Source organism: Maniola jurtina, chromosome 8, assembly GCF_905333055.1.
Source record: "Maniola jurtina chromosome 8, ilManJurt1.1, whole genome shotgun sequence".
NCBI classification, from domain to species: domain Eukaryota; kingdom Metazoa; phylum Arthropoda; class Insecta; order Lepidoptera; family Nymphalidae; genus Maniola; species Maniola jurtina.
Window position 1 is genome coordinate 9,087,165 of NC_060036.1, and position 26,550 is coordinate 9,113,714.

At 35.3% G+C, this 26,550-nt stretch overlaps 1 protein-coding gene and 1 long non-coding RNA gene across 6 annotated transcripts in view; both read left to right on the plus strand.

The window, feature by feature from the left end:
- The window catches only part of LOC123867596, a 249,170-nt gene that overhangs the window by 187,753 nt on the left and 34,867 nt on the right, over nt 1-26,550 (plus strand). The gene's annotated exons all lie outside the window — the stretch shown is intronic.
- Nucleotides 4,239-25,512, plus strand: LOC123867603. Its single transcript, XR_006796454.1, has 3 exons — nt 4,239-4,250; nt 19,032-19,040; nt 25,362-25,512. It is a non-coding gene; the product is annotated as an uncharacterized LOC123867603 (long non-coding RNA).

A 26,550-nucleotide genomic window follows, 5' to 3' on the forward strand; every position in this document is an offset into this window, starting at 1 on the left:
CTCGCACCCAGCACCGTTATTCTGTTTCTTGTTGATTAGCAAATAATTTTCCATATAATATTTGTATAAACTCTCGTTTTATCTTAAAAGTTAATTAATTTGAACAAATAATTGCATTGCTAACATTTATTTCGTATGATTATAACAAAAATTTTCAACATTTTGAATTGATTGTGTGCTATTTAATCGCGATGAGTTTCATCCATCCATACTATCCATAATAATATTTAAATTGCGAAAGTGTGTCTGTCTGTCTGTTTTCACGGCCCAACAGTTTAACCGATTTTGACGAAATTTGGTACAGCGTTAGCTTACACCCCGGGAAAGGACATACGCTACTTTTTATCCCGGAAAATCAAAGAGTTCTCACGGCATTCTTAAAGGTCCATCCGTTTAACCGATTTATATTAAATTTGGTACAGAGATAGCTTGTATCCCGGCAATTGACATAGGCAACTTTTAATCCCGGAAAATCAACGAGTTCCCACGGGATTCTTAAAGAACCTAAATCCACGCGGACAAAGGCGCGGGCATCATCTGGTTAGAAATAATTCAGTTGCTCGCAACTATTTTACACAATAATGTTACAGCATAAACATCGGTGCCTGAAATAAAAATCCAATATTACATAGTAGCCGCACGTTCGTGAAATATTTCAACATTTTAACGTTTATTTTTCGCAATAATGTGTAATATACATGTAAAAAGTTACACGTAAGAGTATATGACACCTACATCCAATATTGTTGTTTTGAAACGATACTTTTTATCAATGACTTTGTGCTTGACTACGATTTCACCGGATGATAAATATTGAAGTTTTATATAGAACGCACAGCTGCAAATTTAAGAAAGTTGTACTTAAAAGTCGGTACACGATAACGATATGTCGTGTCGGAAAGTAAAGATGATTTTCCTTGTAGTGACTAGCCCTACCAACCAACAAGCAGATTAGAGCTGACTGAAAAGTATCTCCGAATCTGCGATTTGGATTTCGTCTGTGTTGGTGTTAGCTGGCAGGCGTGCTCTGCCTTTTTCGAGTGTTTTTTTTGTTAAAACTGACTGGAAAACGCTCTAAGGGGGTGCCGTGCGTGTGTCGGCGAGCGCCGGCACAGACGGGGTCCATACTTGTATAGTTTAACTAACTTGTTACAAAACACTACAAACTTGACATTGGCTAATCTTTGTAAAGCCAGACGAGAGAAAAAAAAAAGTATCTCCTCAGAATTGACTTGAATCGATTTATGTAGAGTACAAAGACAGTTGTTGTATTGTAATACCTAAAGCAAGAAAGGTCATCAGGATATGTTTTCTTGTCACGTTATTGACAACAATCTAAGCGTACCTACATTGAACACTCTATTGTTAATAAACTGGTGTGTCTCACGATTTCACCTTGATCTCACAGTTTATCCTATGTAGAGAGATTATAAGACCTTATATTAATGTTATCAATTATATTCATTACACTCGTACTGGTACTCTTACTAATTATAAAAATACTAGATAGTAGATACTGGTTAAACAAGTGCAATGTGCATTAAAGATCATTATTTTCCCTTTATATAAATGTAGAAATATACTTCAAACATATACTAATGAAATAACCTTTTATATATTTTTGTCATTAGAATCAATAATTAGAATCAATAAATCAATAGAATTCTCAACAGCTATCGAGTTCATAACTGAGACTCGGTGACGAAATAATGTTCTGCTTGGAAAATACCCAATAACAGTCAACACAGGATTCATTCAACTAGGCAACAATTGTAATTGTTGTAGTTTTAGCACAAGAAACTGCAATAATTTATACAATACCAGAATATATTATGTAAGTACATAAATAGCCGATAACCGATTTTAAATCAAGTTAGTATACCTAGTTACCTACCTACTTTCCTATTTACCATTTAGAGTAAAAATATTTTAATTTACTTATATCTTACTCAGTGGCCGACGGAGAGAGCTATGCTTGGAGTTTACGTGATCAAAATTGAAACGAGGAAATCCGTAAGATGAACTTGGAAGTCCCTAGAAGAGATCTATGTCAGTTGCCTGTAGCAGTGGATGTCTAACGATTGATGACGACGAGGATGATGGTGACATGGAAACCGAGACTAAGTGAATTATAATATAAATTCATATTGCGAATATCCCTCAATAAATTAACCCGTAGCTCGCTGTTTATAATGTGAAGCATAAGTTTATTATAAAAAGATTTAAGATTTTTTTTAGATTTAATAGCTGCTGCTGACCTTCCGTTTATTTTAAACCAGCTGTTCAAACGTTTATGATAATTACATACAAATCCGTGACTGAAGGATTTGTTGTATTGTTGGATGGTTAGAGAACGTTTTTGCTTGAAAAATTATAGTGATGTGGAGTTTAGGCAAGCCATTTCGCTTTTTTATTCTATTGCCCGTGACTTTGCTTCGTTAGATTTAGTTTTTTTAACAAACCGGACGGAACCCCTTCGTTTTTATTTTATATCTATCTTCAGGAGTCGTCAGCTTGCTGCTTCTTCTCGGTAGGAACAGCATTCCGAACCGAAAAAATATTTTGACTATTCAAAAGCACATCTGGATAAAAATGTTATTATATTCTACCTCTGCGTCTGTTGAAATCTGGAGTTTTCCCATACAATGTGGTGGAGAAATGGGAAGCCCAGAACTTTTCCTAAGATATATTATATTAAGCATAATAATTTGCATGCTCATTTACCGATAAAATAAATTAATACTATATCTATTACGTCACCCAGTGGAGCCCACCCACCTATAAACAAAATTTATTTTTCATGAATTCTGACATTTAGCCCATTACAATCGATAAAGATAACGTTATACTGTGATGTAGTATTAAGAATTCCATAGTAACTAAGAATTATGTAGGTAAGTATATTAAGAACTATTAAAAACTATTATCATGTAATTAATAAATAAAAAACGTATAGAAACAAGATAAGCCGCAAATCTATTTTAAGAAAGTACAGGGTCGTCGCCTGGAGACCATTTGCTACTGTGGAAAACTGGAAACAGTGTAGAGTAGCTAAATCTAGCTAAAAATACAAAACTCCGAAAATGTATCATCAAAACTTAAACCATGAAGCCCGCGACTTCGTTCGCGTGGAATAGTGACTTTTCGGGCAGCATGTACGTTAAAAATGTTCGCCGTGATTCTTTAAATCGATCTTTATTTATGAACCGATTGACATGAAATAAACACTAAATGTTAAGTGAAGCTTACTACAATATATTAGTGAAAACCGTATCTAAATCTAATAAGCCGTTTCTGATATTAGCGTGCACAAACACACAGACAAACAGACAAAAAAAAATTTAATTACAATTTCGGGTTCGGCATCGATATAATAACAACCCCTGCTACTTTTTTTTTATATATTTCCATTGTACAGACACCACTTTTCTACAATTTTATTATATGTATAGATAGATTAATATTATTCTAATAATGTTAATTAAAACATCCATTTGTACACTGGACGATTTATGTAGATAAGTAATTATATGTACTTATGTTTAGTCTAAATATGTTATTAATAGAATAAATCTTGATGTATGAAAAAATAGGTGTGTTGAAAGTCTGTAGTAACTATTTAAAATTTGTTTAACAATTTTGTATATTTAACATTTCTAGTTTCGGATATGTTTGGTAATCAGTAACCACCAATTGTTGGTATCTAACATTGCGTAGGCAGGTTTTAATATTAGAGGGAAATTACCTCAAACCACGTAGATATAATCGTAAATATGCCTAGATAATGTCAAGTAGGTATCTCATAATGTAGGCCAAATATCATGAAATAAATTTATATTGCAGTGAATCCGATCACAATCAACCGGAAACACCTAGATAAACTACTTTTGCTGCGTACTAAAGAGCTCGTAAAAATGATTATAATAATATTAATATCGACCATCAAGATTTCAACAGATAATGTGCCACTATAGACCACACAAGACTGTCGTTTTGTCGCGGCGATGAATAAAAATAAAAATGAATGAGCCTCGTTCCCATTAATTTCTTCTGAGAAGTTCATATTCAGGACACGTCTTCACATATCCAGTTACCTTATAATAATAAAACTTTTCAAACCAGGTCACCTAATTTGTATTTCATGATTTCATCGAAAGTCTGCGATTAGTAACTACGCTGTTTTCTTAAGATACCCGTCCCTTATACAAGAGACATTAAGTACCTATTGAAATAAGTTTTTTATGTTTTCAGTAAATAAGGCAGGTATCGGTTTGGTACCAGTTTGGTACATATATTATAGCTTGCATCTCGGAGAGGGATAAAGGCTAGGTAGGTGCCTAATTTTTATTCCGGAAAATCAAAGATTCAAAGACTCACGAAATTTTGAAAATACCTTAACCCACCGGACGAAGCTGCGGGCAGCATCTACTTGGTACCTATAGAAGCTTTCATCTAGGAGACAGATTTAGGTTACCTTTTATCCCGGAAATTCTAAGAGTTCCTAAGGGATTCGTAAAAACCTAAATCCACCGAATGAAGATGCGGGCATCATCTAGCTTATATATACAACTACTTATTTTAGAACTATAGAGGATACCCGCGACTTCGTCCGCGTGGATTTAGGTTTTTAAAGATCCCGTGGGAACTGTTTGATTTTCCGGGATAAATGCCTATGTCAATTACAGGGACGGAAGCTACCTCGGTACCAAATTTCATACAAATCGGTTAAGCGGATGGGTTTTTAGGAATCCCGTGGGAACTGGAAGAATCGGTTAAACTGTTGGGCCGTGAAAAGGTAGCAGACAGACAGACACACTTTCGCATTTATAATAATAGTATGGATTGGATGACTTGTATATTTCTTGAAAAGCGAGATAGGCGTGAGTCGCAAACGTTTTCGAATGCCAAGTAAATATTGTATGAGTCCGTGTACCTATTTGATAGGCGCTTGACGTCCATTCGCGTTTGGCGAAAGTGAATTGTAGAGTGACCCATTTCTTTTTAGGTTGAGGGTACATGAGATGACGTCAAACCTTGTTTAGACTGATGTTGCTGCACTGTAATGAATGTAATGTTGCGCAATAAAAATAAATGTATGACATGAATTACAACTAAAAGTGATGTATGGGTTCTCGAGGGAGCGCACTGATGGATTCACAGCGTCCATTATAACTGAATCGTTGATTGTATGACGCACCTTTGGCCAATTTCAATAGATGTGTACTATATTTAAATGAGTAGATACCGCCATAAATAACAATACCTTTCAAAGTACACCTACTAATATATTTCCGTCCCTCTACCAAAATCAAGTTTCTAAATAATGCAACTACTTATAACTACTAAACTGGTTGTTTCTCATATCGATTGGAATCCCTAATACGTGATACCTGGTCAAATTAAGTAGAAAAGTATCTACATAATTATATTTATTGATTTAGGGAGATTTATTACCTTAGTAGGTGATGCACCAGAATTCATCCACGTAGATTTAGGTCTTTCAAGAATTTGGTAACTTCTTGATTTTGCGGCACCTACTTAAATATGCCTGTCTTTCCATGGGATGCAAATATACCAAATATCATCAAAATCGGTTAAACAGATGGAATATAAACAGCTAGCAGACAGACAGAGCGACAGGTACCCCTTCCGGGTTAGCCTGCTTCCATCTTAGACTCCATCATCACTTACCACCAGGCGAGATTGCAGTCAAGGGCTTACTTGTATCGGAATAAAAACGGGCACACTTTCACATTTATAATATAAGTATGGATATGGATTCGAAACGACTTCAATTTTCTTAAACTTATTTGCCGTAACGGCATTTCCTTTCGGTAAATGTACATTTTTATGTCATGAATAGTTGCCAGACTGCGAGACATAAGTACCTATAATACCTACGACACAGCCGGGATATATAGCAATGTCTGGGTTATTATTACACCGTTTTGCAAAATGTGCATTTTGGCTGCGATTCAACTGTATTTTATCACATGGTCCGAATAGTAAATAACAACACATTATACCACAGACGTATTTACTTTCAATACACGTAAATATAATTAGGAAAGTGTGTCTGTCTGTCTGTCTCTCTGTCTGTCGGTTACCTTTTCACGGCCTATCCGCAGTCAACTTTAATGAAAGGAACAGAGATAGCTTGAGTCCTGAAGACAGACAAGCTTTTTATCCACCACACACTTCGCAATTAAGCATTGTAGAATCTACATCTCCTGAAAATGCCCTGATGTTGAAGTGAAACGTACGTTGAATGTGAAGATTTGCGAGGTATTGTGAGATAATTAGGAGGAGGTAAAAAGGTATTGCTTTCCTGCATCTTTAATAGTGGGAGGGCAGGCGGCGCATATCGCATGCTACTCGTTGTACCATATTTTGCCTGTTTTAGCGGAGTATAGTGAAGTAAGCATGTTGTTCCTTTGTATCATAAGACTTCCGCAAAGTAACGCCGGCTTCTATCCAACGAAATCTTCCCAATAGGGTATTCCAATATTCATCTTCACCTTGTACGGTTCATTCTCTTTTTGGCATACGATGATACGACACACACATTTTTCAAAGTCCCCTATTGTTTGTCTGAGTCATAATATATTGTGATACCCACTGAATTCCACACGCCTCAGTTTGGTAGTGTCTTTACGAATGTCATTCTGCCTTTTGGCGACAGTCCCCAAATCCTGAATCTTATAATAGGTGCCTACTTAATATGCAATGTATGTGATCTTGAGTATTTACCTTTGTAAGTATATTGACCCTCATAACGGAGTTCGTAAAGTCGACCACATATTTTCCTCCCGTATTTCCTTTAGCTGCCGGAAGAGACATTCTTGGGTATATAAAAAAGGCGTACATATCTTGTAAAGTGGAAGTCTGTGTGATTATAACTAAAAATAACGTTTTTTACACGTTTCCGCTTGAAATTACTTAGGGAATAAGAATTTACGATCGCCAAACCCTAGCTTCTTTTATTTTAATTTATTTTATTATGATTGCCTACCGAATCACATTGAAAGAAAGCTCACATCGCTTGGAAGAAAAAATCAGACAGAATGTCAGGATTTCAGTGGGTAGCTGTAGGTACTTAGCACAAACTATACCAGTAAGGTACGATTAAGTATTCTGTGATTATAGATTATGCCGATAAAGGACCAGGTTGAAGCCACATGAGAAAACCAAACTGTTTGGGATAACGTGTACAGATGCATGTGATGCGCAGTTGATCACTCCTTACCCATCTATACTAATACTAATAAATAAAATTGGAGTGTCTGTCTGTAATTTCGAAATAACTACCTCATATTAAGCTCATATGGTTATTTGAACGATACCAACACTGAATCACACGTTTTTAAAATTTTTGTCTGTCTGTCTGACTGTCTGTCTGTCTGTCTGTCTGTCTGTCTGTCTGTTTGAAAAGGCTAATCTTCGGAACGGCTGGACCGATTTTGACGGGGTTTTCACAGACAAGTAGAAAATTGACCAGGGAGTAACATAGGCTACTTTTTTAACCGACTTTCAAAAAGGGAGTTGTGTTTTTCTACCTATGTACACCGAAATCTCCGAGATTTCTGAACCGATTTGCGTCATTTCTTTTTTAATCGATAGAGGAACTTCGCGACATTGTTTCACAAAAAATTTGGAGTCCAACTCCTCAATCCTGATGCTGCAGGGGATCTGACCAATCCACGCGGGCGAAGCTGCGGGCATCAGCTAGTAAATAAATAAACTCATAGACTTCGGCGTAGGTATTATAAAAATAAGGAAATTGCCATTCAGTGTCTCGCCAGAGAGTTTTCGTAAGCATCGGTAGCAAGCTTTATAATTTTAGCTTTTCATAGGTAGTTCTAACATTGGAGACATAAATGTTTTACGTTTTCAGATCACGTTTGAACTCTGTCTTCACTCTTTTAGAATACACACAAATGTAAACAGTATGTGCGTCAGCAATAAATTACTGCCAGAAAACAAAAGATCGGACCATTTTACATTTATACGAAATAGAAATTCAGCCGAATTAAAACCATGTCAAGCTTGTTAGGAGCTTTGGGAAAGAGGTTCAATGTTCCCATAAAAAAATACTGAGAGAGATATCACTAGATACCCATCACACTATTACACTTCACACTAATATTAAAAAGGCGAAAGTTTGTGTGTATGTATATGTGTGTGTCTGTGTATGTTTGTTACTCCTTCACGCAAACACTTCTTGACGGATTTGGATACAATACAATACAATTCTGATTCTGGATTAACACACATAGGCTACTTTTTCCCGTGGGAACTCTTTGATTTTCCAAAGAAAGTTCCCACGGGATTTTGAAAAACCTAAATCCACGCAGACGAAGTCGCGGGCATCAGCTAGTATTATAATAAATGCAAAAGTGTGCTTGTTATTTTGTTCTTAAATCACGCCGCAACGGACCAACGAATCGACGTGATTTTTTGCACGGATATAGTTAAATGACCTGGAAAGTAGCATAGGCTACTTTTTATGCCGGAAAATCGGAGTTAGCACGATATTTTTGAGAACCTTAATCCATGTGGGCGAAGTCAAGGGCATTTGCTAGTCAGGAATAGTTTGCTACTGTTTAATTGTTGTCGTTGTTAAAAAAAAATCAAAAGTATTAGCTTAATAGTCTAGCCAATCGCTATTTAAGTTTAAAAAACAAAAAAATATATTATGCAGTGAGACAGAGAGATATCAGTGGGTACCTACTTTGAAGAATAAACAAAATTCCCAGACAGGAGAATACCTACAAAAGTTCCCTTTTTGCCTTTATACAGAACTCCAAAAGATTTCGAATTCACATAGCAACGAGAAACGTTTCGGGTCAAACCTCTCATGTTCCCCGTCTGTTGCCCTTGGAGTTTTTTAATAAGTCAACGGTCTCGCTGAGGCCGCCTGGCTTATTATGGAATAGATAGCAAAAATAATAATGTACATGTTTTGCGTCATTCACTACAAAATCGTTTATTAATCGTCGAATCGATAACTTCACCATTTGTTATACTAAGCTACGTGAAAGTTGAACTAACCAGATTTCAATTTTTTCTTTCTAAAAATTAATTATTACACAGGTAAATGGATATCCATCTATATTTGTTAATATTATAAAGAAATAAAAGTTTGTATCGTATCTCCGGAAGTAACCATTCTGCATTATCCTCTAGTGCCTTAGGATATATAAAAATATTTCGTAAACAAGTGTAAATCAAAATTTAAACCGTATAGTTAAATGCACTTAAGTGAAGTTAATTAAGAAATTATCATTAAAAAATTATTGTAGTTGAAAATATTATGGATGTACCGTTAAGTTTTACGTAGGTAAAACTAATTATTATAATTTAAAATATTCGAGTAGGTACATAGTACATACCTATTGCCTAACTAATAGCGTTTTCCTGGGATTTGGTCTAAGAGGATGTAGCTTTTTTAAAGGTTCCGTTAGAATTTTTTAAAATAGTTGTAATCTATTTTTTAATCCGTTTTTTTCTTTTCATCATCCTATTGTTTTCTTTGTATAATAAACCAGTAGTTTCAAAGGAATTCATTATAGGTACCTACCTACTATGGAAAATCCGTTTAAGTATTTGGTTTTCAGGTTATTTAGAAACACCAGAATGAGGCCGTCTCTACTTCCCGTTATCTGGGTTTCGCGTTAAGTACTGGCTTCTGCTGTTACATCATGTTGTCGTATATATTTTTCCGCATATTATACTGACTTATGGTATAAGTAGGTAAATTGACAACATAATATGGGAAATTCCGTTTTATAATGAACGCCATTAATTAACTATTATGATTGTCATTGTTTTGTTTACAAACCGTAACTGTAACTGCATAGTTTTCCTACTCATCATCATAAACAACCCATCGCGCTGGCACGCTACTGCGCATGGGGTTCAGCCATAGTCCACCACGCTGGTCAAGTTCAGATTGGCAGACTTCTGCAAACCTTTGTAACATTATACGCGGAACCCTCCAGCGTGCAGGTTTTCTGACGCTGTTTTCCTTTGCCGTAAAGGCAAGTGATATTTGATTACTTAAAACGCACGTAACTCCAAAAAGTTAGAGCCATGTGCCCGGGATGGTACCCCAGATCCCTGAATAAAAGGCCGACGTCTTAAGCCTATCATAGCATTTTTTTTTTGCAACTCTGGTGCTGAAAATGTTCATGAGGGGTGGTAATCACTTAAGAGGGCTCTCTCCGTCACTCGTTTCATACCATTTCATACAATCGTAGTTCCAATTTCATTTGAATATTAAGCAACCAAAGTCCATGAAATTTTACAGACATATTCTAGAAACTAATATCTATGTCTGTGGTTTTCCAGATTTCTGTTAAAATATTCGGTTTCAAAGTTACGCGGTCTTAAAATTTTCATACAAATAAATCTTTGAGCCCCTGTAATTTTAAAACTACATATTTTTAGAAAAATCTAAAACACCACAGACACAGATATTAGTTTCTAGAATATGTCTGCAAAATTTCATGGACTTTGGTTGCTTAATATTCAAATGAAATTGGAACTACGATTGTATGAAATGGTATGAAACGAGTGACGGAGAGAGCCCTGTTAAAATCGATATATACAGGCGCAGCCTTAATTTCACCACAGGAACAATAGACTAAAGAACTTATATATTACTAGCTGCCGCCCGCGACTTCGTCCGCGTGGATTTAGGTTTTTCGAAATCCCGTGGGAACTCTATGATTTTCCGGGATAAAAAGTGGCCTATGTGCTAATCCAGGGTACTATCTATCTCCATTCCAAATTTCAGTCAAATCCGTCCAGTGGTTTTTGCGTGAAGGAGAAACAAACATACACCCACACACACACACACACACACACACATACAAACTTTCGCCTTTATAATATTAGTGTGATTTTATAATGCTGACGACATTATGGCGCAGACAACCCTAGCCGCAATTTTCCTGTTCTACTTTCTCTTGTCAAAATTTTTGGTATGGCAACACACCTATTTTACGAAGCAAAATATTTTCCCACTATAAGGTATATCTGACCACCAAACTGTATCAGCAGATACAATCTGGTAAAGGACTAATGTATTTTGTGAGTAGTCTAACAGAATATACGATATTTATATAATCATTAGGTAGTTTGGAGAAGCGTGAATCGATATATACTTATTTTGTAATAATTTTATTTGTGATTATACTGTTATTATCATTATTCATAAAATTTATTGATTTGTGTAGCATGTACTATGTACTTAATTACTTATCTATGAAGTTGTACCACGAATGAATTTGCAATTATTTGTAATCACAATAATATTATGATACCCCTTATCAAATTCATAATCCGGTTTGTTTTAAACTGAAAGTCGTTCTCTATCTGAGCAGCTGCGGTTGATAATATGCTATTAGTATACAGCTACATTAATTAATCTGACTTAGGGCCGATTTTTCAATGGACAAATAACTTTTATCTGAGGAATAAATTTGAGGGCTTGACAGTTTTTGTATAGGAAATCTGTTAATACGAGTATTTATTCATCCAAGTTAATACGTTAAATAATCGTCAAATAACTTCTATAATTTTTGAGGAATAAACTTGGCGTTTTGACAGATGTCCTGTACCAAAACTGTCAATACCTCTTTATTCCTCAAATAAAAGTTGTTTGACAGTTGAAAAATTGGCCCTAAGTAACTAAGCAGTCCTATGACGTAGTTACTAAGAACATAGAGCTCACTTGGGATGTACACTGTACAATCCAAATTATCTGTCTTCTGGGTAAGAAAGCAAGAAATGTTCAAAAATTTCACTTTTAATTAACTAGTTATTGGGTCAGCAAATGAATACTTTACTATAGAATATACTGAACGCTGAATGAGAACACTGCCCAGCTGAAACAAACTTGGCCGGGCAGCGTTCAAGAAAGTTCGAGATGTCTTCTCGTGCAAAGTTCGTCAGTGCTTGAAGACAAAAGGTTGTCAGTGATGACTATATATGGACCCGACATAGTCTGTGACATGGTCGCTAACTGCTGGGTGAGCTTCATTAGAAAGCTCATGACACTCAGCGGGCGAATGGAGAGATCTAGGTATGCTTGGAGTTTTTCTACGTGATCAAATCAAAATCAGAAGTAAGGAGATCCGTAGGAGAATTAAAGTAACTGACATAGCGCAATGGGTTGTGAAGATGAAGTGTCAATCACATTGCATGTTGGAAGGTTACAAAATTAGACTATCGCAAAAGGCGTTGTTATTCGTAGCTATACAAAGTACAAACCCAGATTATAGAGCAGAAAGTCGTAATATTACAACATCAAGCAGTATTGATTGTATAACTTGATAATCATAGTAATCAACAAATTAATTAATTGTAATCACTCATAATAATAACTATAAAGTCCACGTTACATAGAACAGAATAATGTCCGTGTATTTGTGTAAATATTTTTGTTCTATGGTTAAATATTTAAATAGTATAGCCACTTCAGCTAACCGCGAGGAAAAACATTTCCACGAATCTAGTACTATTCCAATCGAAACGCGACAAAACTATTTTTAAGGGGCTTCAGCCTTCAGATCACAAGAGTGTGATTGTCACGGTCATACAGCGTGAAACACACTTAAATATGCATGCCTTTTATGGAAAAAATAAACATTAGTTTATGTTTTAGATTGTGAACAAAAATGTTATAAAACTAAGTGTAAACAAAAAAATTATGGTCTTTTGTTAGCTTATTTTAACGTACTGATGACAGACATGACAACATAAAAGGATTCCTAAGGGATTGTGTAAAAATAATCCGCGCGAACTAAGAAGTAGGAAAAAGCTAGATGATTTCAAATTATCAGGAAATACTCGTAAAGGTTGATACATATTATGGAGTTAGATTAAAGTCCATTGCCATTATGGACATAATATAACGGAACTTTTTAATCGTTGGTAAATGGAATATTTTACAACTCTAACGATGCAGGATGTCAGCTGGGACAGATTTATATTTCTCGACAGAAAAACAAACTGCTGAATCGTAGGTACCGTTCGCCTGGATGAATCTCACGTAATACTACTACCGGGAAACTGGCCTGTCCGCATACAATTTGTGCGTGTGGGTAAAAACTACGGCTGAAGATATCTACTTGTGTGGCTGAAGTCTCAGCGAAGTCAATCGAGCGGGACAAGGACTACGTTATACGTAAGCAACATTAGTGCATCTCGCTCGCGGGACAACAAGATGACCAAATGAAGCTAGCGCAGCATTGCCAGTAGCCATGCCATTTCCATGCGGGTGAAAATCCAATACTTCATTTGCACCGCACCTTGTATAGTACGATCAGTTAAAAGTACCTACTTGTATCAACACTTGTCATGTTTTATGAGATGATAGCCATCACTAGATTGTATTGATAAGATTGACAATCACGGTAGTGTAGCGTGTTGGAATAACACAGTTGGATTTATGCGCACTGGTTTTTATTTTTACAACATAATGCGCAATCTAGATAAAAATTTACGAGGTAATGGAGTCGTAATCCTGACCAATATTCGGAAACATACAGCACTAAGTAGATTAACTGGAGAAATTGCTAAATCATTTAGTAGCATCCCCGTCGAATTATTTAAAGTATCTGCAGCAGCTAGTTCTATGCTAGTTCTTATGCCATAGCATAGAACTGCATACATTTAAAGAACGCACTTGCCATTTTTGCTTTATGTGTCGTATCAAAAGTAACCGTACTTTCGACATGACATTTGACACATAGTGCAAATATGGCAAGTGCGTTCTCAAAATATATGAATTATACCTACGGCAACACTTCAATAGATGTAATATAATATTTTTTAAGTCCTTCGATAAATTCGTTCTTTGTTTTTGTTTAATTAAGTGTTAGTTTCGTGTAACTAAACAACAACCAAGTAAGTAGTTACTTAGATACTTAAATAGGATCCAAGTTTTAAAACCTTTGGGAAATCGATGTTTCTAAAATGCGATTGATTACAGTAATGAAATGCTGTTTTATTTTTATCGTGCAGAAACTGTTTTTCCCCGCCTTAAAACTAATTAGTGATGCTATTACTTACCACCTCAATTAATTGATTACACAAGTTACACGTTTTAAACGTTTTATATTGCAAAACTACTCGAAGTTTCCGAAGTCTATAGATAGATATGTACCTATATTGAAAATCCAGGATTTATACTTATGTAATTGTATAGTTGTATAGATATAAAGAATGATAGCATGGTGGCTGTCTACGTCGGCCCTGTGTATCTGTCTGTGGCTCGTAGCTCCTAAACTAATGAACCAAGTTTAATTTAGTTTTTTTTGAAAGGTGGCTTGATCGAGAGTATTCTTAGCTATAATCCAAGAAAATCGGTTTAGCCGTTTGAATGTTATCAGCTCTTTTCTAGTTATTGTATCCTTCACTTGTCGGGGGGTGTTATAAATTTTTAATTTACACTTGTAACTGTATAATTTTGATCTCCTGTCATTATTGATTTATCAGTTTCGATTTCTATAAAAGAAACATTGAAAATACACTTCTTCACTCATACTTCTTTACTGGAATTTAGATATTAGTCCTTTCTTATATCCAAGGAGTCCGTTAGTAGACACTTAGTTCATAAATAAAACTTCGGCATAACTTTTGTTTTTATTATCAATAATTTGCAATACAAATTCCAGCAAGATCTTTGAATGAGCTAGATAACAATATTCAAAGTTACCTAATAGTTATTACCACATTGTTTTACATTACAAACTTATGACGTTTCATAACACAATAATAATATTATCCTGCTTAGAATCAGAAGGAGGTAACAATAAATTATCATCTGCTTAAGCAATCTATGATTTAAATACAAGTAGAGTTAAAGTCATACCTTACTTTTATTTTCAGTAGCAATAATTTCCATTACAAATTCGCTGAAGTTCTTTTATCTTTACAAATCCTTTTATGAACGGGCTACATAATATTTTAACAGTTTTCAAAGTTACCTAAGAGTTATCGCCACATTGTTTTACATTAAAAACTTATGACTTTCTTTCATAACACAATAATATTATTGTTTAGTTTAATACATCAAATAAGCTTCATGGAACCACATGCAACAATAATTATCATCTGATTAAGCAATCAATGATTCATGCAGATAGACTCAAAGCTATATTATTATTTACTAGACGAAAGGTACCCGTAATTTCGTCCGTGTCGATTTAGGTTCTTTAAAAATGCCATGAGACCTTTTTGATTTTCCGGAATAAAAGTAACCTTAGATGTCCTTCTCCAGGATGCAAGCTACTTCTGTACCAAATAGACGATGACCGCGACTTCATACATGTCGATTGAGGTTTTCTAAGAGTTTTTACGAATTCTTTGATTTTTCCGGGAAATAGCCTATGTCCATCCCCGGGATGCAAGCTAACGGTTAAAATCGGTTGCACGGATGGTCTATGAAAAGTTAGCAGACAGACATACATTTCATGACAGACAGACCCACTTTCGCATGTTTATAATATTAGTATCTAAAAGCTATGTAGAGAAACATGGATTTTTACTTTATTGTTTTATCTTTGGAATCAGTTGTTGTGCTATTCTCATTATTTATCAGACATTAATGATTAAAATAAATGAAAAAGTGTTTAATTTACGAAGACATTGGTGGTCTGTTTATTAATTTACCGAATTTACATAATGGTTGCGAAACTCAACAGTTTGTACCTAAATCCTCTGACTCATTTTAAAAGGGGTTCTAATTTTATTTATGCACTGATCGCTACAGTAACCCCAATTTAAACGCACGAATCACATAAATTTTACCATGAGTAATAGGTACCTACTACGGATACACACACATCTACGCTCACCTATTTCATCATATTGTATTCCACTTAGTTCGCATAACACATAGATCCACATAGTATTATAATTTGTACATTGTATAGCTTGACTCATTCGGCAGTGCTGAGAAACATGACATGAAACAAAAATATTACGCCTTACATCCCAATAAAAGCCAGATCTGAAGAATTGAAATCCATAGAAGAAAAGCATGTTGCTTCGCTAATTCTTCAAATTGTCGCTTCGTTTATAATAATACTAGAGGATGCCCGCGACTTCGTCCGCGTGGATTTAGGTTTTTAAGGTCCCGTGGGAACTGTTTGACTTTCCGGGATAAAAAGTTGCCTATGTCAATTACAGGGACGCAAGCTACCTCGGTACCGAATTTCATACAAATCGGTTAAGCGGATGGGTTATTGGGAATCCCGTGGGAACTCTTTGATTTTCCGGCCTATTCCGTCCCCGGGATATAAGCTAACCCTGTACCCGTCAGAATCGGTTTAACTGTTGGGCCGTGAAAAGGTAGCAGACAGACAGACAAACAGACACACTTTCGCATTCATAATTATAATATTAGTATGGAAGTATGGATACTACGTAGGTGCGCAAAATAAGCACAACAATGACTTAAATAGCTATGTAAAGTTCCACATTTCAATGGCCGGAGAGGTTTAAAATGTTTCGAATTTATTCAACACCGTATGCAGTCAACAGTCAACACCACATTTCCTTCTATTGTATCAACCACAGACAGAATTTTTAAAATATGTACCTACATACGTATTATGTATTTTGATATACCAGGAAAAACATTCACTTACAAATTAATTCAGGTGAAATAAATTTTAATTGATCACAGTCCTATTATACGCAAATAATTTAATAAAAACGGGAAGCTAGTAAAATAAATAAAATTAGCTGAATGAATGAAGTAACATACATTATTATCGTTTTTTAAATTAACGGTAAGTACGTGTAAAAAAATTCATTGAAGTACCTACATCACGTATGAAACTCGTGAGACCAAAGACATAAGGTGTTTCATCATTAGTACCAGAGATAATCTCTCTAATCGCAGAGTTCAATTACGTTTTAAGGTTGATTTCATGGTAGATATAAACTAAAGCATGTGTTATCTTGTTACCCATAATAATTATTCTGTGGTGGTCGGCAGTCGTCACGTGTATCGAATGTCCGATCATTCAGCAAACGCGTGCCTTCTGTGTGCTTAGTATAAGATTTAACATCTCACCCAACGCTAATAGAATTCGAGATAGAAAATATTAACATCAAAGTAAAATGGACCTAAATCCCTTGAATTAAAGTAAAAAATTCAGTACCATCGATTTTAATTTTGCAACGTTTCCGCGTGGGCTTTAGAAGATGAACGAATTTGAGCTTTAAAACAAGGTCTTTAGGGTTAAATTTACTTTAGCATTAACGTTGGTGAGATGTATTTCATACTAAGCACATTGGTTCGCTAATGTTTCTGAATTATTATTATTATTCATAGTTTATGACGTAGGTGACGATTTGTTCAGGTTTTGCTGTCAGGTTCATAATATTTAGGTTTTCCCAGTGTTAAGATTTTAAACCGTATGTACCTATTATATTTTGAACATTATTTTGTCACTTTTGAGATGACGAAACATATTGAAGATTTAATATCGACGAAAATGACGATGTTGTAATCACACTATCACACTTCACATCACACTTCACACTATCACACTAATAATACTATAAAGTCGAAAGTTTGTGTATATGTGTGTGTGTGAGTGTATGTTTGTTACTGCTTCACGTAAAAACCACTGGACGGATTTGACTGAAATTCGAAATGGAGATAGATAATATCCTGGATTAGCACATAGGCTACTTTTTATCCCGGAAAATCAAATCCCATGGGATTTCGAAAAACCTAAATCCATGCGGACGAAGTCGCGGGCGTCAGCTAGTCAAGAATAAACGAAGTTTAGTTTGTCTGCTTGTCATCAATTTTCTCCATAAAGGCCTAAACCAGAGTGAACTGGTGCACCGTTCAAAATATCATCTTTTCCTTATATGTAGTTGTAGGTATTTAAAACATAATATTTATTTTTGTTCATTATCTTGGGGAAGTTTTGTTATCTAATCAGAATCTTTCAATGGGTCGGTGTTTCCTGATAAATAATAATTTCTCTGCATTCTAATAATAGATTGTAATACAATTAAGTCAATATCGATTGTCTTTATTGTTTAAAATATATAGTAGATGCATACCTAATTAATATTCTTAGTACCTATTGGTACTTATATTCTAGATACTTATTTATAAAACTTCAAATATTAGTATAGATTTATTATAAGTATAGATAATAATGTGATGAAGTAAGACTACTAGAAAACTAGTAGGAATAGACACTTCATAGTGAGCTACCTACTTGAATAAATATACTTGAATTCACTTGAATACATTAATTTTCTCTTTTTGAGCAATCTTTCAATTGTTTTATTCAATACCAGAATTCCGGTCGTTATACACGTTAAGAAATTTTCCAATCGTACATCTATTTCATGCATAATAATTATTATGTATTAATTTTAATCATAAATCATATATTGGCCTAGGTTACAATAGATGTTAATAGTGAAACCTTAAGCCATCTCCAACCTATATAAAACTGCAATATACTGCGTTTAGAATTTATTCAATGTATTCAAAAAGAATATTATATTGAATGAATATTATGTTAATATTTATTGATCTTTGTAAGATACTATACTTACTTACCTATAATTACTTTTAGGTAATCTTCATATCCGCTGAAACATTATGATAAATTTTTTGATTTGATCATTTTACAACAATTTTTGCATCGTAAACTTACCTTTCATACAAAGTTTACGTGGAATAAATAAGGAAAACCGCTTTAGTTTTAAGTTAGCGGTTTTCCTCTTTTATTACTTACCAATGTTTCACTTTTTGTATGAACTTAGATATTGACTGACTTGGACTGAAATTAGAATATGTGTGAGATCTAAATTCATCAGACAATGTTTTAATAATAATATAATAATTACAATATATTATTTTAAGAAATTATGTATAATATTGACACACGGTCTTTTGTACCATAGGCACCAAACCAAATACAATGTATAAACTAAAATGTAATATATCCATCATTGGTTTACTTTATTTGGTGGCTTAGTTAATCGTAGTTCTATTTCCTACGGCATACATAATAATTGATTGATAATAAAAGTTAGATTCCAAAATTCGAACTAAGTTTTAATAAGTCTGAGAGCCTGTATGAGTAAACGTAACCTCTTTTCATGAGGCCAATATCGATAGTATTTTATACATTAAAATACTTAAATTACATAAAACTTACTAAGTAGTTAACGGTAATGCAGAAATAATTCCAAGTACCATAATAATTTTATAAGCTCCGTTCAAACTTGACCTATAAATCAAATTTCAATAGTGAGTAATGGCTGTATGAATTGAGCGCTCTATCTTAGTATGAGAATAATGCAATTATTACTATCAATAAAGGCGTAGTTCTTATCATATTCAAAATAGAGTTTATAATGTAAAACAATTTTCATGTGGGCCATGGTGCGATTCAGTGACGCAGCTCCACCTTGGCATACTTGCTTTGATAAAATGTAGCTATGAAACAGCGCTGCAATGGTTAAGCAATGAAAACCCTATAGGTACCTATAACTCCTATAGTAAATAAAAAAAGTAATTTAGAGCGCTATCGAACAATATATTTTACACCAAATGACACGAGCAATCTAGTCACCCCACAGCTGTTCCACGTTTTACGTTATTGGTTTATAAGCAGATAATTTTTATAATAATAGTCCGAGACGAGAAAATAGACTATGACATTAACGAGACATAGTATACCTACCTAAAGACAAGAATACATGCGAATCAGTGCAATTATCTTTGCCGAACACAATTTTTATTGATGTGAACGTGGCCTTAGGTAGTTTAAACAAGGATGAAGCTGTCATAAAAATGTTATACTTTGTACACAATTAACTATAATTAATATGAAGATAAATTGCATTACGATACCTTCACATGCAATTAACGTTTAGTAAATTTTACCTAAGCTATTTAAACCAGTTTTTTCACATTAGTCAAAGCAAATTAATTTTGTCTGTATTTTAACTTATTTTGTTTTCCTTAAGAGCTATTATTTATGAATTAAAACGCAGTTTCACAATCGTGTCTTGCATTATTCTTCTCTGTTAGGATAAGTCATGCACTGATTCTGTTGACATCGACAAAGTGACATCGAAAACAATCTTTATTTTCTGAAGCATAAGAACTCTTATGTTTAAATAAAAATGTTTAATGACATCTCTGGAATCTCAAGATTATGGAATTTTTTAATGTTATATAACGTACCAACTCAAATTACATTTTGATACTTATTTGATGATATCGTTTTCCAAGTAAGTAACTTTCTACTTGCTGTTTCAAATGAAGAATTCCGCTTGCTATTTTTTTAATAAGATGATACGATTACCATACGGTTCACTTTGGTAAACTTATTCGAATAATTGAAGTTTTTTAAGGTTCAGTGCCCGAAGAATGCCAACAGGACTGAAACTCTATTAATATTAAGCCTCCGCTCGTCCGTCCGTCCGTCTCATGAACTGTAATAGGTAAAGAGTTGAAATTTTCTCAGTGTGTATTCCATTGCCACTATAATAACAAATAATAAAAAAATCTAAATGACCGCCATGCAAATTAAAAAAAATTTAAAGTACATAGTCTTATCGTCTTATCACAGTTTTACGATGTTAAAACTGTGGTGTTATCTTGTACAATGGTAGGTACGGAACCGTTGGTGTGCGAATCTGACACGCACTTGACCCGTTTGTTTTCATTCCACGGCCACACGACACAGACAAGATGACATAGAAATGAACGCTTATTCAGACTTCATCTCGAATATTTGACTCATTCCCACTAATACAACCGATTAGTTCAACCGCTGAACTAGTGAAACTTTATCCAGTAGTTCAACTGCATCTAAATCCTTTTAAGAGTTGAACTACTGGAACAAAATAGTTAAACTCAGGTATTTAGGTAGTGTTCAGAATTCGGCGCATTCCCACATTATTCCCACAGTTTACCCATTCTTTTTTCCCAGTTGTTCAACTGCATCTAGATTCTTTTAAGAGTTCAACAACTGGGACAAAATACTTAGTTGAACGAACAAAATTTGCACCTTGGAATTTCTCATACATTTCTCTGGTTGACTTCGAGTGAAAGATGCTGAATGAAATACTGAAATTAATTATAACTGAACCGTCTGATACTACAGTTAAAATTGATTCAGGGGTTTTTAATGTGACCCTCACAATAATCTTAATTTTTTGAATGCTTTTTGTGACACAGCATTTTTAAACTAACCTTTTTCAAATATCATTGTACCTACAAGGAAACCATTGGGGCTGAAATGCGTAACTGGTATATTACTAAGACAATGACTTGCGTATCAAAAGTGTGCTTTATAAAATAAGTAGGTAAGTAGGTATACCTATGTGATTGTCTTTTGTTTTACTTTAATGGTGTATGATTTCTCACTAGAATAATCACAAACAAATTTTCCCTCGAGGAAAATTTTGTTTTCCCTGTGGAATTCACTTGAATAACGTAGTAATTATATGGATTTTTTATACATAGGTATATCGGTTTTATACTATTTTTTCTATACCCCGAGTATTAAATTATCAAAATCAGTTCAGTAGTTTCAGAGTGTATATATTACAAACAAACAAACAAATATTTCCTCTTTATAATATTAGCATAAATAAAACCTATTCAGTAAAATAAATAGCGGCAAAACGAGGCGGATCTTCCGCAATCGTCACGTTCGTTATAAGTTTCGAAAATACTTGCAAGATATTATAAGGATATGAACCTAGCTTGGTTTTAACCCCTGACCCAAAAAGAGGGATGTTATAAGTTTGACGTGTATCTGTGTATCTATCTGTGGCATCGTAGCTCCTAAACTAATGAACCGATTTTAATTTCGTTTTTTTTTTGTTTGAAAGGTGGCTTGATCGAGAGTGTTCTTAGCTATAATCCAAAAAAAATCGGTTCAGCCATTTGAAAGTTATCAGCTCTTTTCTAGTTACTGTACGTAACCTTCACTTGTCGGGGGTGTTATAAATTTTTAATTTACACTTGTCACAACTTGTACACATCATTTTATAATTCTTACTTATTATGTATGATATTATGTTTTATGCTTTTTGTATTATATTTCCGCTAAACGCAACATGTATTGAATTGCGTATATTAATACATAATATTATATTATATGATAATTATTGCCTCGTGTAGCCGTCTAGTAATTGATTTCCAATGTTTAATTAAAGTACCTAATTACTTTCTTACGCCTTGCAATTGCTTCGTTGGATTTCATTCTTCCACCATCGATACTAATATTATAGATCTGCAAAAATGTATCTGTCTGTTTGTTACACGGCCCATCTGTTTAGCCGATTTTAATGAAATTTGGAGATTTAAATTTGATAGCTTGCATCTGGGAAAATAAAGTTCCCACGGAATTTTTAACCGCCTTTTCTTCATGTTTAGCAGTGAGAAGGCGGGTTGTACACGTTGTACCATCAGATTTAGATGTAGATATGTCGTATCGTTAGAACCCTTACATCATTCCGACTGCCACTGGCTATAAAAATTTTCCGTCTGTCCGTCTGTCCGTCTGCCCATCTGTCCGTCTGTCCGGCTGTCGTGTCTGTCAAGAAAACCTATAGAGTACTTCCCGATGGCCTAGGATCATGTTTGGCAGGTAAGTAGGTCTTAATAGCACAAGTAAAGCAAAACTTCAAAAACCGTGAATTCGTGGTTACATCACAATAAAAATTAAAACATGTTCACGAGTGTGCAAGTCCGACTCGCACTTGACTGGTTTTCTTAATCCATACTAATATTATGAATGCGAAAGTGTGTCTGTCTGTCTGTCTGCTACCTTTTCACAGCCCAACAGCTTAACCGATTCTGACGAAATTTGGTTCATGGTTAGCTTATATCCCGGGGACGGACATAGGCTACTTTTTATCCCGGAAAATCAGAGTTCCTACGGGATTCCCAAAAACCCATCCGCTTAACTGATTTATATGAAATTTGGAACCGAGGTAGCTTGCGTTCCTGTCATTGACATAGACAGCTTTTTATCCCGGAAAATCAAACAGTTCCCACGGGATCTTTAAAAACCTAAATCCACGCGGACGAAGTCTCGGGCATCCTCTAGTTCCAAATACAATCGGTATAGCTCAACAAATACTGCCGCTCATATAATTAATTTAATTATGATTCCTTGTTAGATCTATATCTCCACGCATGGTTTAGTTTTAGAATCCGCTATGAGTGTCCTCATTACCGTTACGTGTGCGCCGGGACGGCGCCGGGCGGGCCCTTGACTGTAACGGAAATTGAAGCAAAACGAGTATCTCAATGAACATGGACTGCCCGATATAGCCTTGTTCAGAAAAACTTCATGCAGGCGGTTGCGACGAATAATTTATTAACTTCATATATTTTACTTCGAGCGAGGATGCCCGCGACTTCATCCGCGTGGATTTAGGTTTTTAAAGATCCCGTGGGAACTGTTTGATTTTCCAGGATAAAAAGTTGCCTATGTCAATGACAGGGACGCAAGCGGTACCATACAAATCGATTAAGCGGATGGGTTTTTAAGAATCCCGTGGGAACTCTTTGATTTTCCGGGATAAAAAATAGCGTATGTCCGTCCCCGGGATATAAGCTAATCCTGTACCAAATTTCGTCAGAATCGGTTAAACTATTGGGCCATGAAAAGGTAGCAGACAGACAGACAGACACACTTTCGCATTTATAATATTATACTTAGTATGGATTAATCTTGTCACTTGTCACAGCTTTACGTATCATATTATCTGATCCATACATATGAATGTGAAAGTGTATCTGTCCATTTGTCTGTCTACTAGATTTTCAGAGTCCATCCGCTTAACCGACTTTGATTAAAGGTATACAGATATAGCTTGCGTTCTTTGCTTGGGGTAAGAAATAGGCTACTTTCAGTCTTAGATACTCATATAGGTAATCAAAGAGCTCCCACGAAGTTTTCGAAACCGAAATCCACGCGGACGAATTCGCGGGCATCAACCAGTTTTTAACCCCCGACCTAAAAAGAGGGGTGTTATAAGTTTGACGTGTGTATCTGTGTATCTGTCTGTGGCATCGTAGCTCCTAAACTAATGAACCGATTTTAATTTAGTTTTTTTTTTGTTTGAAAGGTGGCTTGATTGAGAGTGTTCTTAGCTAAAATCCAAGAAAATCGGTTCAGCCGTTTGAAAGTTATCAGCTCTTTTCTAGTTACTGTAACCTTCACTTGTCGGGGGTGTTATAAATTTTTAATTTACACTTGTTTTAAATAACTAAGTGTGATTGTAGGACAAGCCAACAAACAAACATATACTTTCGGATTTTTAATATTTATAGTATTTAGTGATCAGTTTTGTAACATGCTTTTTATTAACTCCTCAGCTACTTTTGCCTGTAAAAATAATAAATATCAACAAGGTCCAAATTTTTACTACTATGTCTAACGATAAAGTATGAAATATTATTATAAAACCTAGCTATTAGCCTATCGTTTGTAGGAAAATGGTCTTAGATAACATTCATACCTAGGTATAGTAAGTTCGCCATGAAGGTAATAAAATTGAGGTTAGAGGAAACGGATACAATATGGACACGTTATAAATACAGAAGCACACTTTTCCGCCAGATGTTGAATATAATGATGCAAATATTATATATGGGTGGACGATAAGTGGGCCCGCCGTTGTGTGAATCATCATGTTTTACGAGCATAATATTATCATAACATATATATAGGGTTTCACAAGCGATGAGATGATTCAAACAGTTCATAAATCACGTCAGAAGGTGTATCTAATCGTCATAGTTGTCGTCAACCGATAGACATTTACGACCTCGAACAGACTCCGGCTACTATGTGGAAGGACAATGAAGCTCGCCATCTTGGTTTTTTATTATATTTTGTTGTTATAGATCCACACTGAAAATTTTGACTCTTACGTATTACGGTTAATGAGATACAGCCAGCTGACAGACAGACGGATGGACAAACGGACGGACAGATGGACGGAAAGACAACGGCCTGCGAAGGCTTGTACTAGACACTCCCGTTGGCACCCTCTTGGTACGAAACTCTAAAAAGGATAAAACAGGAAATGTTTAACAGCTCCTAAGTTCTCTTTAATCTTTGTTGATTTCTTTGTTAAACTCGTTCCTTCGCTCAGTAATAAAATGCAAAAAGAAGCTAAGATTGTCTGTGGAACTGCCACAATGCGTATGTGGAAACGTATAGTTAGCAAGTTTAATGTCCGATCTATTTTGATCCTAAAGGGTGCGCGTTCCTTGCCGATCATTCCTCCTACTTATTTCAATTTTGTCTTTATATAGATATAGATAGATACTAGATGAACAGACCAATATGAAAATACTTTTACTTTTATTATAGCTCCAGTAATACTTAAAAACGGGGTACTTTTGCAAATTATGAAGAAAACTACTTTTTAGACTATATGAGTCGTAAATATCTCAAAAACTGTGATACTTAGGAGAAAAAAATCCTTGGAAAAACTTTATGAGTCACGTACGATGTAATGCTTTTTACGGTGAAGAAAAAAAAAATCGTGAAGAAATTTGCATCCATATAAGAATACCAGAAGTGAACCTCAATAAAAATATAAGAAATAATAAATATAACCCTTATTTACATGATTAAGGCTTGATACTCAACAAAACTAAGTTAGCGCAATAATAACAGATGGATAAAACACGTCTGCACACTAAGATCGACCGAACCAAAGTGAGTCGAAATCTCGCAGGCCACTTTCAAGATAGTTTTCCGAGGTGGCGCCACCGTTGCGTTCCTAAAAACATTACCAACAGATGCCACGTGACTTCCGTTCAAAAGCGCGGCAAACATGTGCGATAACACGGCCGTCCTGTGCACGCCTCCGTCCCTGGATGGCGTTTATGTCTGGTGCAGTTGCTGAGAACAAAAACAGCAATAAGAAAATTTGATTTGGCTATTTTTCGAATACCAAGACGTGGCCTCCAATCTACTATCCCATCAACGGCCAGCAACCGGAGGTCCACATGTCCCAAATTCCAATACGTGGCCTCCAATCTACTATCCCATCAACGGCCAGCAACTGGAGGTCCACATGCCTCAAATTCCAATACGTGGCCTCCAATCTACTATCCCATCATCGGCAAGCAACTGGAGGTCCACATGTCCCATATTCCAATACGTGGTCTCCAATCTACTATCCCATCAACGGCCAGCAACTGGAGATCCACATGTCCCGTATTCCAATACGTGGCCTCCAATCTACTATCCCATCAACGGCCAGCAACTGGAGGTCCACATGTCCCAAATTCCAATACGTGGCCTCCAATCTACTATCCCATCAACGGCCAGCAACTGGAGGTCCACATGCCTCAAATTCCAATACGTGGCCTCCAATCTACTATCCCATCATCGGCAAGCAACTGGAGGTCCGCATGTCCCATATTCCAATACGTGGTCTCCAATCTACTATCCCATCAACGGCCAGCAACTGGAGGTCCACATGCCCCGAATTCCAATACGT